The sequence below is a fragment of the Branchiostoma floridae genome, chromosome 18 (assembly GCF_000003815.2).
Source record: "Branchiostoma floridae strain S238N-H82 chromosome 18, Bfl_VNyyK, whole genome shotgun sequence".
Classification (NCBI taxonomy): Eukaryota; Metazoa; Chordata; class Leptocardii; order Amphioxiformes; family Branchiostomatidae; genus Branchiostoma; species Branchiostoma floridae.
Genome location: NC_049996.1, coordinates 3,163,531 through 3,181,212, shown reverse-complemented (window position 1 = coordinate 3,181,212; position 17,682 = coordinate 3,163,531). Strand labels below are relative to the sequence as shown.

The 17,682-nt window shown below is 40.4% G+C and overlaps 1 protein-coding gene and 1 long non-coding RNA gene across 2 annotated transcripts in view; one reads left to right on the top strand and one right to left on the bottom strand.

The window, feature by feature from the left end:
• The window catches only part of LOC118405985 (mesotocin receptor-like), a 60,061-nt gene that overhangs the window by 40,243 nt on the left and 2,136 nt on the right, over positions 1–17,682 (top strand). The gene's annotated exons all lie outside the window — the stretch shown is intronic.
• LOC118406122 lies at positions 175–3,500 on the bottom strand. The gene is made up of 2 exons (XR_004829979.1): positions 3,220–3,500; positions 175–2,467 (listed from the first exon to the last, which is right to left on the bottom strand). It is a non-coding gene; the product is annotated as an uncharacterized LOC118406122 (long non-coding RNA).

The window sequence follows — 17,682 nt, the reverse complement described above, 5'->3', positions numbered from 1 at the left end:
GTGATAGGGACCTTACCTGACGAATAATAGATCATGCTGGAAATGGAACTTTGTTAAAGATACAACTTGATAGAGTATGATTATGTATGTATGTATGTATGTATGTATGTATGTTGGGGTATCAAAATATTGTTAATTTTTTGCTACCGAATACAGGCAGTTCTGAGGCCAGTGACTGGATAACAGGAAATTTTATTTATTGAATTGTCAACAGCTGTTAACATCTTTCATTAAAGATGTATGTACAATAGGGCTCAATACAAGCACTTTGCACACAGCTCTTACAAGTAATAAAATGCATTTGGGACAGCATATCATTTTTAACCTAGCCACAGTCAATATGTACAGGTTGTGTTTTAACAATATCATGTACTTAAGTAAAAATGATTATCTAGTATAACACTGCCAGCATTAAAATCATAGTCAACAAGGAAAGAAGTCATGTCTGATATTATCCTATATATGAACACACTTAGGTACATTGTATCATATACATGTTTCTACACTGACAGCATTCAAATCACAGTTAACATTTGGTTCAGATCCAGGAAAATCCCCATTTTGTATCTGTATACACGTTGCAAATGTGGGGGGATACTGCTTTTGAATTTGGTTAGGATCCAAAAATTCTGAATTTCGTATCTGCGAATACATTGCAAATACAGGGTGATTCAGATTTCTGATTCGGTTAAGAAGGTGGAAAATCCTTTCGTATCTGCGCATTCGCAGGCAAATGTGGGGATTTGCGTGTTGGTTAGGATACGGAAAATTACAGACATTTAAGTGTATTTTACAGCAAGGATATGACCTCTATCGCAGCTGCAAAAGATACGTATTTCATATTTTTTCCATATCCAAACAAGTACGGAACCCGGCGAATGTCAGATTTTAGATCCATAACCAATCGCATCTGCCCTTATCTGATCGCATCCCTCAAGGATATGGCAAAATATGGGCCCGGATTCGACTGTATCCGAATCCATTTTGCCCAAAGATTTCTAACAATTTCATCTTTTTCTACAAGCATGTGGTTCTTCAGTGTGAACAACTAAAGCCAGTGGTCTGATCATTCTAGACAGGTGTGACTTGCATAAACAGCACCATCTCCTGCTTCCTACCAGGAGAAAATTCACATGTACACTTACTCAAACACCTGTCCAAAATCATATGCATCAGTGCATTCATGTCTGTATTCTAAAAGCTCACCTGAATACATAAACAACACTACCAAGCATACGGTATGCACTGGAAGTTATAAATACAGTAAGACTATAATATACAGGCATGCTTACTATGCTTTGGAAATATCTACAAACACAGGAATCAAAGGATGTATATATGACATATACATGCTTTAAAAGATCTCAACAACACTAATATCAAAATGGCATCTGTCTTCATAAAAAAAAAACATTCCTATTAGTAAGCTACTAAAACCTTTCCAAAGTACTAGATGTTACAAAACATTTCCAGAACATGTAGGATTATTGACACCAATAAATGTAATAACGTCCCTTTACTTTAGTTAGATATAAAATTACCTTTGGCATGACACACGTTGTATTATTGAAAGGTATTGCTTTCTTTCCTCAACGTCGAGGTCATTCAGTTTCGCAAGGGAGTCATCATGGACAAATCCCGATCGAACGTCATATTGAACAAATAGAACAAGATGCAACCCCTATTCTAATTCGAATACCCAGTTGAACAGAAATCATCATCATTGAACAGAAATGGCCAAAGAAAAATGCTATGCTATTCTTTGTTGAAGACTAAACCCACCATGTATAGGTACTGTGGGAGGGAGAGCCACTGCAATTAGCTTTACATTGTTGGTGGGCAGGATGCACATGTAGAGCAGGGTATGTATAAGACACGGGACTCTGCACTGGCAGACTTTGTAGAAGTGTCCCATTAGTTGGTGCATAGTACAAGCTCCCTCTCCACGAGTGCCTGAGCTGCTTTCTTCTTGATTTCGCTTTTATCATGAGCATGCCGCTGTTATGCATGCAGCAAACGCAGTAGAAACCCAGTAACAAATAGGTGTACCCTGGTTTTCATGTGCATTGACTGTATGTCAGAAACCAGACACTTCTGCTCACAAACAAGGTAATGATATGCGTGGCCTCCCGCTTCCACTTTGATTGAAATTAAAGCCCTTACCACAACTATATCAGCCCCCTCCTCAGATGACTGTACTCAGTGGATGTGACCTTCAACAAAGAAGTCAGCACATTTTTTTTCAACCCGGTCTGTGAGGAGGTCAGGGTGAAAAAAAGCTAAACTGAAGTCAGTCGTTATTATCAGCTAAATAGTGGAAGCGAACAGTTCTGTCCGACAGGCGCTGTTTTTGACCGAGGTGTTCAAAATAGAGCATGATCGAACAGGATTGGTCCATTCTAGGTCACTCTGCCGCCATCTTGTGATCTCGTGTATGTCTTCAATAGGCTTCAGGGTGGATTCCAACCTGGAAAACAATTTCATTTGTTTTTCACTCATGTCTGTCAGAGGATATCATAGATGTTGAGGCATTATTAATAAAAAGAATTATAGTTTGTACAAAGAGATTCCTGACATTTCCAAAACAGCTGACTACCCTTGGGAAAATGCAATGACACTTGAGAGAGACAAGAAACTTTGGAGACAATTCAGCTATATGTGGATTATAATAAAATGACAAAGGTTGTATCTGTGACCATTCATTCAATTGATACACAAGGAGACAAACATTATGATTTGGAAATGTTCTCATGGTCATGCCACATACATTTGTACTCTATAGCGCTTTCTGCATCTTGCCACATGCTACACGAGTGTCAATTTCTCTGGTATATTCAGGTTGATTTTGATTCTGAAAGTGAACAGCTCAAAATCGAGATAATAATTTGAATCGAAACGATCGTATATCCGACTCATGGTCTTACTACATGTTTGAGGTGAATTGATTTGAATACTGTAAATGCATGGGCTTAATGACCGCTATAACAGGCCAGTAACAACAGCAGTGGGCTATTCTTGCGATCAGCACAATCACATGTACAATATTATTGTTTTGTTGTTTTTGTTTTCTACTGGTGGTGGTGTGTACCACCCCCCTCCCCCTTCACCCGCGCCTGGCCGAAGCGCGCACACTTTGTCACAAAAAAAAAAACTCACAAGGCAAACGAGTGAGGGTTGCAGTGATTATTAACTTCAAAATGATCAGTAAAAGGTGCTTACCTCGCCATGGAATCGGTCGACTTGATCAGCTGCTGGCCGTCAAACGAGGCAACAATCCGGGGTTCAGATACCTGAAAATTTCCGAGCCCCTAAATCTCGTACCGTCAACGAAGTCTCGCGAGTATCTGTGCGTGGTATCATTGTACAGGACGGAGACGGAGAGACGGAGACTCGTCTCTCTGAGCCACTTGTAAGTGGTTACCGGTCTCTCTCAGGAGACAGGAGACGTCTCATAGCTCACTTCTAACTGCATCACGGTGACCACCGTTAACCTCTTGTAAGTGAAAACGGTACTTGTATGGGGTGAAATAACGCTAACTGCCTTAAGATAGACTGCAGAGACTTGATAAATAAGGCTATCAACTCTCCTCTACTTCCCTTTTGCTATTTTCTTAGACAATGAAGCCTCAAAACATGTGAACGTTTGCCGCCGTAGTGTCGGCATAAATCGAATTCATTTTCGAATAGGTCCAACATCCGGTCTACTGATTTCAGGTGTACCAATACAACCCCTAATACAGGAGCTAATTTTATTTCGTGGGTTGGGAGGGGTGGGTCCCCAGTGCCGGAAAGTTTCATACATAGAACTCCTTTCCTGTTATGGGAACGGAGGGAGAGTGGGAACGTAAATTTCTCCAAATAAAACTAGCGCACGTTTTGGCTTGTCTTTTATGTATTGTATATTCAATCTGCTGGTGCCGTTATATGAACGTAGCCCTTGAGTACGGCCTCGCTTTTTGTTTTCCTTTAAATTTTAGAACAAAGAGATAAAAGGGAACCTCGAGATAAAAGGGAACCTCTTTCTAAAGGACTGGATGTTCTGTGTTAACCTTAGCTTCAAGGACAAGGGATGTCCCTGTAGCTCAATTGGTAGCGGCTTCACAATTGAGCTCCTGGTTCCAATTAGTAACTGGAAGACAACGGTTCCGGTGAAGTTATCATGTTTGAAACATCTTTCAAGCTTAGTCACAAATCAAAAATCGAGCGCGACCTACGAGCATGGGTACTTTTGGCCGAAGAACGACCGACGTCCTGTCGATTACGCAAGCTTCGGACGATTTTTTTTAGCAGCTCGGCCGACGTCCGCGATTCTCAGCAAGCTGCGCTTCAATCCAGGGAGTCCTCGGCGACGATTTTTGAGCTTTTTTTCATATTATGGATTTTTCTATTGTAAAATTCCGGTTAGTGTGCCCGTCCACCACCCTACATGCCCTACATATTCCCCACGACGAAATTTAAGTTGATGCAAATATTGGCTTTTTGCCGAGTTAGTCGATTCTCACTTCGTCCATGTCCAAGAGATGCTATCATCTCATGGGGGATTTATAATCATTAGTGTTGGATAGACGTCGCTTGAGCCGTGCCCAATTTGTAACGGGCAGACTTCCAGCGAGAAAAACATGTCCACGCTCAGGCGATTATTATTATTATCATTTCGAAATTTGGCAACCGTTAGCCGATCTTAAAAAAAAAAATTGGCCGGAATTTGCTTGAATTATGACGCTGGATTTAGGGAGGGACGTAAATTGGGGTCCCGTACTGAAGGAGGTGCCTCGAGCACGTAAACAGCTTCATTACTCAAATTGGTACCTACTGGCCCTACTGACACAAAAGTGAATGTATTGTATATATCTCCCACCAGAAGAAACGGCCTGCGCATGCTAGTATTCTATTACAGAGGGGCAAACTTTGGGGTGAATGTATTTTGTATGCTTGTTAAACTAAAGCGAGTATTTCAATGGACCGAGCCAAATTGCGTTACGAAGTTTCGCCAACTTTGCTGAATTTGTGCCAATTTCATCCTGCGGCCACACTAACGTGCCACGCATATGAAGCTGTGTATGAAGATAGCGTAGCACAGTATTCATCCGCGTCAATAGTAGTTCGGGCACAAAGTAGTGCGCCACATTCCTTGAAAGAGCCGTAGAAATTCTTCTGTGCACGTCAGTGAGTCAAAAACTGTAGAGAATAATAGAAGAATACGTCAGTTTTGAGACTGTATGACCTGGGTTACGACGTTTGTTTGGTCGGGTAGAATTTTCGCGCATGAATACTGTTCCCACCAACTTCCGTGCGTCGGCTGCAGTATGATGACCTCCGCTGGGGGAAAATTAATGTGGCTTTGATAGGAGAACGAACCGGCAAACTTTTCACATATTTTGTAGATTTTTACCTGGACTTTTAAAAAACACATCCAGTCCTTGTCAATTACTTTTGCACCCTGGTATGAATTTTGAGTCGTCGAACCTCCTCACTTTGGCGTTCTTAACCATGGAAAAACTCATAGGTGAAAAACTGTGTTCTGCCCAGACGAGCCAAACAAAATGGCCGCCGCCGGAATATCACAAACTCGGTTACGATACCTAAGATAACTTCGTCGGAAATCGCAGTGTTTTCACTGAATTAAAAACAAAACAAATGTGCAATTGATTAAAGATTTTTGTGGCCATTTGCTCCATCTTGACAATGGCGACTTTTGTTTATGAAAAATTCACAATTTTACGCGACGAATTATCACCAGTTTGCGCCAGTTTGGGTCATTTTGCTAACGCCTTTCGCAATTTTGCGCAATACCAGCTCAAGGCGTGCGAAGTATGTCCTTATTCGGGGACAAAAACACTAGTTTCTCTCAAGGACAACCATGATCAAAATCAAAATTTATTTCCCCCAAAGGCTACTTTTATGTTAGCTTCCAATCTTTTACCACATAATTGGCCACCTGGGTATTCGTGTACTACACAAAGGAATCGCTTCGACATTTGCGTGATTTGTTACCAATAAAACACATCCTGTTTCAACGTCCTTGGATAAAACACAGGATATGACAGACGATAGCTCTATTGTAGACATTGACTGTTTGACGTTTAAAGCCTTTTATCTACGATGGGGGCTCAAATTCGTCGCTAAAATTGATATGTATGCGGGAAACTACCAAATGGATTTGTCCAACTATGAAATCGCCCACACAGGAGTACTTTTACGACCATTGGCTATGGATAAATCAGCTTGCATCAAAGCTAGACCATTTCTCTCACAGGCGAAACGTTTTCTCATTGTCCCTCTTCTATCGGTAAGGACACACTGACTTAATTTGATAGATGGCATCCGCGCGCGCATTGAGTTTCACCTGTTCAAAAAATTAAAACTGTGGCCACATGTGACCCAATAGCATCCCTGATCAACCAGAATTCTATGCTTGCCAAAGGATCTGCTCTCCAGGGTAGGGGGCACATGGTCAGGGCATTGGTCTACAGTGTCCTTGTTGTCTCTTTAAACAAGAATGGCGATATAAACATGATTGAAATGATGACGATTCCAGTCTTACTGGAGGTGAACATAAGACAAACCAATGCTGGGAAGGAATAGACTGGATATTAAGTCCTGTGGTTTAGCAGCATTTTTGCTTGATTTTATTTTTCGCTCTTGTCCATTAGTTTTGTGATATCCAGAGAATGTCATCCATAAAATCAATTCAGTGTAGCCTACTTCATGAACATTGCTCGGATGATCTCACACTACTTGTCGCCTTGTTATGAATGTAAACCTTTCAGTGTAACACTTTCCTTTAGCTCACACCCTTATACTGTTCAATTACCAGTCTGTAAGTCCTTCTACGGCAACAGCTTTTTTCCTTCGATTGTGATCTTTATTGCGAGCTCATGCCCGAAAGCTAATTGCAAACAGCGTGGTATACATAATTATATACTTAACAAAGAAGGAACTTGATATTTATAGATGAGCGGGAAATAACATGTATTATCATATGGCCAGATGGAGTTGGCCAATCAGAGGCCCCCATTTCCCATGGGTTATCAGGCAGTAACCTCAAAAGTGGTCGGTTATTCTAATAACCGACCACTTTTTGGACCGCACCATTATACAGGGGACAGTCATGAATTTTTTTTTGTACTGTTGTTTGTGTGTAAACCATGCATAACTGTCAAAAATACTATGATTGATTGGTTATGTTAATTAGGGCTCCACATGGGGAATATAGGGATACTTGAAAAGGAATTATGCTGATTTTACACATTTTCATTATGGCTTTCTAACGTGATTAAGCCGGTACCTTCCTAAATCACTTCATATATACGTACTTTGTCGTGCCCAAGTGAAAAGGCTCTGCATGGGGGGTACCAGGACTCCACTTAATACATGTAGTTTGTATTGCAAATAAGCCACATGTTGATGCTGATATGCTATCTCACAAACAGATGATTAGTTAAAATTATTACTTAAATGATGATGATGAAATAGTTTAATGTTTGTATTATATATAGACACTATTGTACAATATATATATTGTAAATGTATTTTTATGTAATGTATTAAAGTGTTTATTTGTTATAAATGAATTTGTGTGAAATAACTGTCAGTTCGATAGGCTATATGATAATAACGTTAATGCCCCGCCTTATCCTCGGTGTATATGGTGAGATAATCCCTGGTCAGGTGCGATAACCACCGAATAAACCACCGAGTGAGCGTAGGGATTATCTCACCATATACACCTCGGGCCGGGGCATTAACCCTTTATTCTAAATCTACTTCTACTTAAGCTGTTTGATGGGTTTGACTTCTTTTCTGTACGCAGTGAGAGATGAATTGTCCAACATTTTCATAGATAAAGGGGTTGGACGACTTAAGCAAAAATGTTGTTATTTGTTGGTCGGTAAGGTGTAATAATCTTGGGAAAGTTCTGTTGATTTCTAGGTAAAATTTTCTTTTCTTTCGGAATTGTAAAATGAACATTGACAAATAAAATGTAGTTCATCTTCCATTGCTGTCCCTGAACAGTTATTACATGTTCTCTCGTCAACAGGGATGCAAATCAAACTATGGAACTCTCTCGGCGACAACAGTTCCCTCCTGAATACAATCTTTAAACCTTCAAAACATAATGTTCGCCGCTAGCATGATAGTTTCCATCATCCATCAACTTGGTTTATTGCCTAAAAGTTGTCAAACGGCCTTGCACTGAATTCAAGGCCATTTGACAATGATTGAGCACATATGCTAAAACAAGAAAAAGAAAGGCGTCTTTATATTATATAATTTGCAACCTTCCTTATGGTGGTATCTCACGGCACTTGGGGCACCGGTGCGGCACTGCGGGGTTCGTTTACTGCGGCACAGTTTTGTTACGTTATTTTTGCCGATTTTTTTTCCATTATTTAGATATTTCGGAATACGTAAAAGTATATCTTAGAAGACGATACAGAATACACAAAATGTAATTAGTTCTTTATCTATGAAATTTCTAAACTGAACAGAACTGAACTGATTTCTGAAATTCGTTGAGTCATCTACGAACCCTCAGTGCCGCACCGGTGCCCCAAGTGCAGTGAGATACCACATTGAGGTCTCAATGATTTGTCGTTCACATAGCAAGGGCCGTTTTTCTTACTGAACCGCTCCAAGCCATATCATATAGAACTTATCCACCAGATCCGATTATAATAGGGAACGGCTTGGGAAGGTTTCTACAGGAAATAGGGTATTTTTTTCTTTCTGTCACAGGGGAAGCTTCCTAACCCTACGGGTAATTTTGAAGAGGGTTTCTAACTTGAAACATTGCACGAGAAATATTCTGAGGAATGACTTTCATATTTCTTTCGAATAGTTGGAAAGACCGGTACAGTTCATTCATAGTACAATGATTAACTTCCTTCCAACACATAGGTATACACGGATCAATTTTCAACGACCACTGTCGCTTTCTTCAAGATCAGTACTGATGACCAATCACTTCAGAACGTAAAATCACGAGAGTCAAACACACTTGATGTTATCAACACGTGATCCTGCGGATATGTGACGTGAGCAATTGGTCAAACGTGCTGGCAGGAAGTTTATAACGTCCACCGTCTCTGTTTACATTGATTCCAACGTTTAAAGAAATTCAATCAAACTGAATTCCTAACACTTACTACATGAGTTCACGACTTTCCACCTGCCCATTTCTTAACCCCCGGCCCTAGTAGTTTTGCTTCTATGTGGTCAATATTTGGCAGGGGTACAAGTTTGACTTGACACCTGGCCATTAATTCTGACCACGTACATGCAAAGAAGACCCTATAATACCGTCACACTCTGCCAAAGATATGACAAATCATCCGTAACAACCATTGGAAATGATGATTGCGGAGAGGTCCTAGTAGTGTTGCCTCTATGTGGTCAATATTTGGCAGGGGTACAAGTTTGACTTGACACCTGGCCATGAATTAGGACCACGTTCTGTCAAAGAAGACCATATGATACCGTCACACTCTACTGAAGATGTCACCAGTCATCCGTAACAATCATTGGAAAATAATGCCCGCGGAGAGGTCCTAGTAGTTTTGCCTCTATGTGGTCAATATTTGGCAAGGTACAAGTTTGACTTGACACCGGACCATGAATTAGGACCACGTTCTGTCCAAGAAGACCCTACAATACCGCCACACTCCACTAGAGACGCGACAAGTCATCCGTAACAATCATTGGAAAAGGATGACTACGGAGAGGTCCTAGTAGTTTTGCCTCTATGTGGTCAATATTTGGCGGTGGCACAAGTTTGACTTGACACCTGGCCATTAATTATGACCACGTACAGTAAAAGAAGACCCTATAACACCGTCACACTCTACTAGAGATGTGACAAGTCATCCGTAACACTCATTGGAAAAGGATGACTGCGAAGAGGTGCTGTAACGATTTCTTCAACTGAGTGATCGTTTCATAATTTTCTATAGCCTCTCTCTTCCCACACCACCTAGAATATCAATGAAATGTGATCTTGACATTGCTCTGAAACGTGTGTTGCATATCATTCGTTGTCCAGCGTAAAAAATGTGCAAGTAGTGTTATAGCCATCTTGAGGCTGTAGGGACAGTGGGTTGTTATTTACTGTGACTACACCTTTTTCACGCGGCGGCCATGATAGATCTATTACGAGATCAATGAGGCAAACAGACAAAACTTATTTCTTAGTCAGCTCCCATTCAATTTTCCCCCAAATCGCACACATTTTTACAATATAAGATGAAATAATAAATATCAAAACTAGTGCTGTGCACCGAAAAATGTTGCAATTAAGAGTATAGCATAGACTGGTCCCAAGAGATGCAAAATAAAAACATAATAATGCAAATATTTGACGGACATGCAGCCATTCTCTTATTGGCCACTTTCCTAACTGCCAGGCTATCATTAGTTGAACTGCTAAATATGATGACAGTCTTTTGTTTGCCTCTTTGACCTCGTTTTCGATCCATCTTGGCCGCCGCGTGAGAAAGGTGTATAGGCCATACTGTATTGGAAGGTGTAGCCCATCCCTCTCCTTCCACTGCCTTTTACCTCCCCAACCAAAATCATGTACCCATTTTTACACCTGGGTGGATTGAGGAAAGTTCAGTTCAGTTCAGTTCACCTTTATTTATACTGATAGTGGAAAGTGTCGACCTATCCCAAGGGCACAAAGTTTAGTCGGTAAAGTTGGGAATCAAACCAATGCGCATCAGCCAGCAAAGCCCCTGGGATATTCCACGCTGCAGTAAGACATTGACTTGCACCTAGAATATCAATGAAAAGTGAACTTGACATTGCTCTGGCACGAATGTTGCGAGAGGAATGCAAGCATATCGTTCGTTGGTTGCCCGAGGCGCCACCTCCGTCAAACCTTTCGCGCGATATCGCTCATTGGCGCCTCATTGCCCGGCAGTCTTTATTGTCTCTCACCAGGGTTCATGAACTCCTGCACGAGACAGTCAGACGCCTGAGGGTATTGGCTACGGTAGACCTGATAGAATAGAAATCATAACTTATGTTATTTGTTAGAAATTTTTAAAAAGAGCTATCGACCATTAACGATTATGGTCATAGCATGTTCAGATATCAAAACTCCAGATATCAAAACTGGAAGTCTTCCTGCAGTACAAAGAAAACGTGCTAGGGAGCCCAAATTCTAAGCATATCTTTAATTTGTCAACACCTATTGATATGTGAAATATCATCAAGATTCATTTCTCGAGATATGCTGTTTATACGCAAGCACACACACACACACATAAACACATACACACAAACACACACACACACACACACACACACACACACACACACACACACACACACACACACACACACACACACATACACACAAACACACACACATGAATTGCAAAAATTTTAACTTTTACGGTACTGTGCAGTCCCAAAAGTTATAGCTGACATTCACATGAGGTATTCTAAAGATGTCAAATGTTTCGGAACTTGATAGCGGCCTACGTTTGGAAAAATCCATTGGAGCACGTACATAACTCATGCTACGTTTCGAAAAATCAATTGGGGGACGTACATAGTTCATCCAACATTGAGCTTTTGTAGGAAATAGAAAAAAGATGCCACCAGAAGGTATTCCAGATATGCAAAGTGCAGCAAGGAATGTATAAAATGACGGAGAAACATGTTACTGAGAAGAATACTTCACCACTGGGTGTTCAATTGAACACAGTTTACCATTGAGTTTCTAAGATGTAAACTGTCACGTCTTAGCTAGAAAGACGCCTGGGCTTACTTGATAAGATTGTTTGGTGGTGAAATGGCTATCCTATTCGTGGAGGTGAAATATAGTAAATACTACCGACGTCTTTTTGGGAGCAGGCGAGTCTAAGGGTAAGGCCTAGGTCACATTTCCAAACCGGGGCCCGGCCGGGCAGCTTTTGGATAGAAAACGTATGACATAAAAGACACCAAACTACACAAGACGTAAAGAGAATAGTCGTGGTTATTAATTTTGTATATTTTGTACGTATACGGTTCTGTTTGCTGTTTCCACAAACAGCCCGGCCGAGCCCGGTTTGGAAATGCCTTACCGTGGCATCGGTTGGGTACATAACATTGGTATGGCGTTTGGTCAAGAACCCAGAGGTTCTAGGTTCGAGTACCCCGACAATACAACGTTTGACATACAAACATTATCTACAGCACCAGGGATCAGTTCTATATATGGACAAACACTCTACAGAACATTGACAACATACTTGGACTTAACCGTGATTAGGCCATGTTAATTCGATTGAGTGGATGACATTCTCTGGAAACCCGAAAACTGATACGTGTGTGCGAATTGTTAGGCCGAATAAGTTGCCTTCGTTATGAAGTCTCAGTGGTCAGGAAGAGTATGGCATATCGAACAAAGGGTTCTTTCATTTGTTCTTTCCCATCCTTTTAATTCTTTGGCATTCCCTGACACAAGTAGCAATTACCCAGTATTTTTACAATATATGGCATATATGTGCTCAAATCGCAGCTGTAACGTGCAATGTATAACACGGTCAATAACGTTTTAAGGGCCAAAAAATTAATGCGCGCGCGGATGTCGTCCATATATATATATACGTACAATCGCTACTAACAAAGCAGTAACCTTCTTACAACGGTTAAGAAAAACTATAAAACTTTAGCTGGCAAAGTATAAAAACTTCTGTAACAGAAGAAAACTTTAAGCGTAGAGCATTTAGCGAGAGAAATTGACCAAATACCTATCAATACCACGAGTTCTAGCAAAACTACTTCTGTGTTCTTTGTAGTTCTAACTCGTTAATGGTGCGTGGGTGACATTCGCATCGTACAGTGGTACTTGAATCTGACGCTAATGTTACTTCAAATGACACATGACGTAGGAGGCCAGTCTCGTCTTTTGTAAGATGCCAACAGCTGTCTCGTCAAATGCATTCTAGCGCATCTTCACTTTAAGAAGGATGTACTAATGGATCTTAAGTACCTCACCTTAAGTACAGACGTCAATTAAGTCAGTTCTAAAACAGCTTAAATATGCAAAATTCCGAGAAAACAAGAGGACTTTGGGAGTTTGATGAACGAAGCCCTCAGGACATTATATAACGCTAAGTTCAACCTCATTCATGAGTATTTTGAAAATATCGCAGTTTGAAACCACCGTCCGTCAACTTGATACACTGTACTAAAAACAACGGACATAGGTTATATAGCGGATAAAGGCATTGATATACCGGGACTGTATCCATTCATTGTGGTGACTGTTGCGTGAATACGCATAATAGAAATACGATAAAGACTAAGAAGATGGCCATTTCATTTTGTTGTGTCATATGCATGTTGGCATGATGGTTTTGGCTCAGAACACTGAGCCCTGGGTTCCTGAGTCCTGGGTTCGAATCCAATGACATGCCACTGATGTTCACTCAGGTGTAAAAATGGGTACCTGACTTCGGTTAAAGAGATAAAAGTTGGTGGAAGGAGAGGGATGGGCTCCACCTTCTAATACCTTACCTTAGACATAGTGGAAAACAATCCATTGCACATACGGCTTGAAAAAGACTATTGGAGTACCTTTACCTTATTATTTACCTGCCGTTTACTCTTAGTATAGCTTCGAAAGTTTTCTTGACTTTCGTAGGATAAAAAAACAAACTACAAAAAAGAAATACAAAACAAATCTTTCACATGTAAAATCTGGATACAACTGGCTAGGGCGATTTGTGGGTTTCTGGAATCTTTCCAATAACGCATGCGCAGTAATCTTTTCGTATCGTGAAAGCTGTAAAATCGTAAGATGTGTTTAAATATGCCTTTGGTATCGAGTCTCTTGACAGTTCTTGTACTTAAGGAAGGAAATGTTTACTTAATAGTGTATCAAGAAAGACAACCTGTATAAAGCATTCCGTGGTAAAGTGGAATTCGTTTTCAATTGCTTTGTGCATTATGGACAAAACCTTTGGTCTGAGGCTACATTGTGGTATTTGAATGTTTCTAAAAGGTAAAGATATAGGTAGTCTCAAAGCCTTTTTTGAGGCTGTAGTGGCAGTGGGTTGTTATCCACTGTGTCTAGGGTACGGTATTGGAAGGTGGAGCCCATCCCTCTCCTTCCACACTATACCTTTTACTTCCCCAACCAAAGTCAGGTACACATTTGTACACCTTGTGGAGTGAAAAAAAGTCGTGTAAGGTTCTTTTCCCAATGGCACTTTTTAGTAGCATGTAGTTTGTATAAAGAAGTGTAAAATAAACGGTATATATACATTTATAAATCCATTTCTCTATTTCATAAAATTAAGAAAAATGCACATTCCCAAATATTAGATGCAACTAGACAAGGCATCGATCATAAAACATATCTGTTCTTTTATCTCCGCCATAACTGAAAAGCGAGAAGTTGAATTCATCTAACGTTAGTTTTATCTTGTATCTGATAACTGTATTCCTTCAACATGTCTTGTTGTGACCTGTGCTTAGCCCGTTGTGGCAAAAATGTACAATACAGGTCTTCATTCACTCATTCAACATAGGTAGCTTTGAACACGGGACCTCTGCGTCCTGGGCCAAACACTCTAACCGTTACACAACATGACGCCAACGCTGTTTCTATACAAAATCCATAGCCCGTATAACTGTCATGTGTTTATTGATGTGGGTACCGACATGGTTTTAATGAATACCTCCTCTCCACGACCATTTCCGCCCTCACATATCAAACCTCCTCAATAAAGCTGTCTAATTAGTCTTACACATGTTCTCACAAAACCAGCCAACCTGAAACATTGGGATTGATTTTTCTTTAGGCCACAGTAAGTAAATATTATGGATGACATCAGCGCGCTCATAAATTTTCGGCTGATTTCAGAAAAAAAAAAGAATTTTTTCCTCTTCGGGGATGGTCAGATAGACCAAAGTAGGCAAACATGTTGTGTTGTAGCCTAATAATTATACTTGTAGAAGTGACACTAGGGAGGTAGCCATGACTATAGTTGTAGAAGTGAGACTAGTTGGATAGTTGTAAAAGTGCCACCAATATGGAAGCCATGAATGTAGTCGCCAGCTTGGCAAGTAATACCAGTGCACCACACTGGTGTCACTCTTACTACACTAACTTAAATACAGAAATGAATGCGCATGCCTTGTAAAGCTGCTAGGAGGCCCAAACCTCTGTCACTTCTTCGCCAACCAAAGACCTATCCTATACTTCAAATTGAAGACTTTACCATCTTTAGATGAAAAAAGAAATGGATAAAGTTCCGAATAAGCTCTACTACATGTAAGGGCATAAATCCAATCGTTCGACGTCTTATCAAGGTCTAACCACATGTGAAATATCAACACAATCCACCTTAGATTTCCCCATGCAGACCCTCGTGAAGTTCAAAGTGAATGACAAAGCTTTTAGAAAAACATCGTGAGTTAAAAGTTTCAACAAACATGTTTTTTGAAAAGTCACGACATGTAAGTCACGACATGTCGTGAAAACTAATTGTTTAGACCTGCGCACGTTGTTTTCACAACGTCCTCTTTAACGCTATTTTTGATCTCTAACCGTCTACGAACGACGTGCTCCGAATGTGATGTTGCCAATTTGCGGCTAACGTTACGCAATTATCACTTGGATAGCTGGCGTCATAGTGTTAAGGTCTCATACCGGACTTATGCTCTCTCATTTACAACAACGATTAATTATGCAACCTTAATGGGCGAAAATCCAATAAAGAAACAGTTCGGCCGGAGATGTTTTAATTTCTATTGCAAGAGCACTTATCCAGTAATTAATAAAAAATTGTCCTCAAAATCTGACCGGTGAATCGATTTTTATAACATCTATAAATGCACATAAATACAATCTAGAAAGTGGGGCTTTCCTTCAGTGACCCGCTGACCACATTACTCAGGACAAACAAACGTACACGTCCGAGAATCGCCCGAATGCCGAAACTTTTCCACCCGATCCTGTCAGAAATACACAACTTTTCATCTCAAATCCTTCGATATGACATGGGAGCGATAAAAGGCAATTTATTATCTACATAAACACACGATTTTGGGGCCACATTCGTATTTCGGAGGGAATTGTTTTGAGTGCCCACCCGCGGAGTAATGCCGGAACGAGACCAGAAGTACATGGTCAAAGCTGACAATATGTCCCTATCTCAATCATGTAGTCCTTCGCTACAGTGCAGAAGGCGTCTCACAGATCTAATATTCAAGGGGATTCCGGAATGTCAAAATGAAACGACCAGAACATCTATAGCCAGAGTCCTCAGCCCGATATTGGGATCAGAAGTTGACATACTTAGAGTCTCTCGTCAGGGAAACATATCAGAAGCCTCGACTATTTATACTCGTCCCATTCTTGTTCGATTCAAGAAATACAGTGACAAACTGAACGTGATATACCAGTCAGACACTTTGTTTAGGAACCAGCATATAACAATAGAACAACCAAAAATCTCATATGAAATACCTGACTTAGAATACGTACTCTTAAATTTCTGCAAAATTTTACTTCATGTACCGAAAAGCTCTGTCAATGCCGCCGTAAGAGGGGAATTAGGAGTATTTCCTCTATTCGTTGACAGTCAAACACATCTGATTAAATATTGGCTAAGATTGCATACTCTACCAAATGATAGGATTGTTAAAAAGGCTTACGACACTTCAGTCGAAGAAGGACATGACTGGGCTACTCACGTTCAGGACATTTTATGCCGACATGGGTTCCAAAATGTTTGGCTCAACCCCGCTGTTAATGCCAAACATTTTGGGAACATATTCAAAGAGCGTCTAAAAGACACGTTTCTTTCTGGCTGGAGGGAACAGCTCAAAAGCACCAACAAACTTAAAACATATTCGAAAATCAAAAAACACTTTGGCATGGAAGAATATCTCAAATCAATTCATAATAGATCATTTAGATACAGCATTACAAAACTGAGAATAAGTGCACATTGCTTAGAAATTGAAAAAGGTCGTCACCGTAACACACCAGCCACTCAGAGACTGTGTCCTACATGTCATGAAAATATAGAAGATGAATTCCACTTTGTTATGAAATGTCCCACCTACAGTAAAGAGAGAGAAACATTGTTTAAGAATATTAGAACCAAAACACACATCTCTCTCGATGGTGCAGAAAGCAATATTTTCCATGTATTGCTCTCATGTTCAACTCATATATCCGTCTACGTAGGCCAGTTTCTTTATAATGTATTCCAAATGCGAGATCAGATTAATCATACATAACTGTACTATTATCGATAATGTTTTGTTGTTGTTTTGTATGTAGTCTCTTAGTACTACTGTCTGTATAGCTATTAGTTGTTATTAATTGCCATACATTGTACCCTGTGCGATCGTTGAGCAATAAATTCATTCATTCATTCATTCATTCATGTTAGGTATGGGGAATGATATGGGGTGTAAGTGGGACGTTTCTGCACTGACGGAGTCTTGGTCTTCCAGTATGTCCTACCGATAACCGTAACAGTAAAAACGAGGGGTGGGTGGGTGAGCAATTGCTTACAGGCACCATGTTTTTTCTCTACCCATTGCATCCTAAACCCCCCCCCCCTCCCCGACCACCACCACCATCCACAACCCCTTTCCCTTGGCTTCTTTGCTACTATTTCTCCTGATTCCTTTGCTCTTAAGCTTGTTCCAAACGTGCGTCTCTGT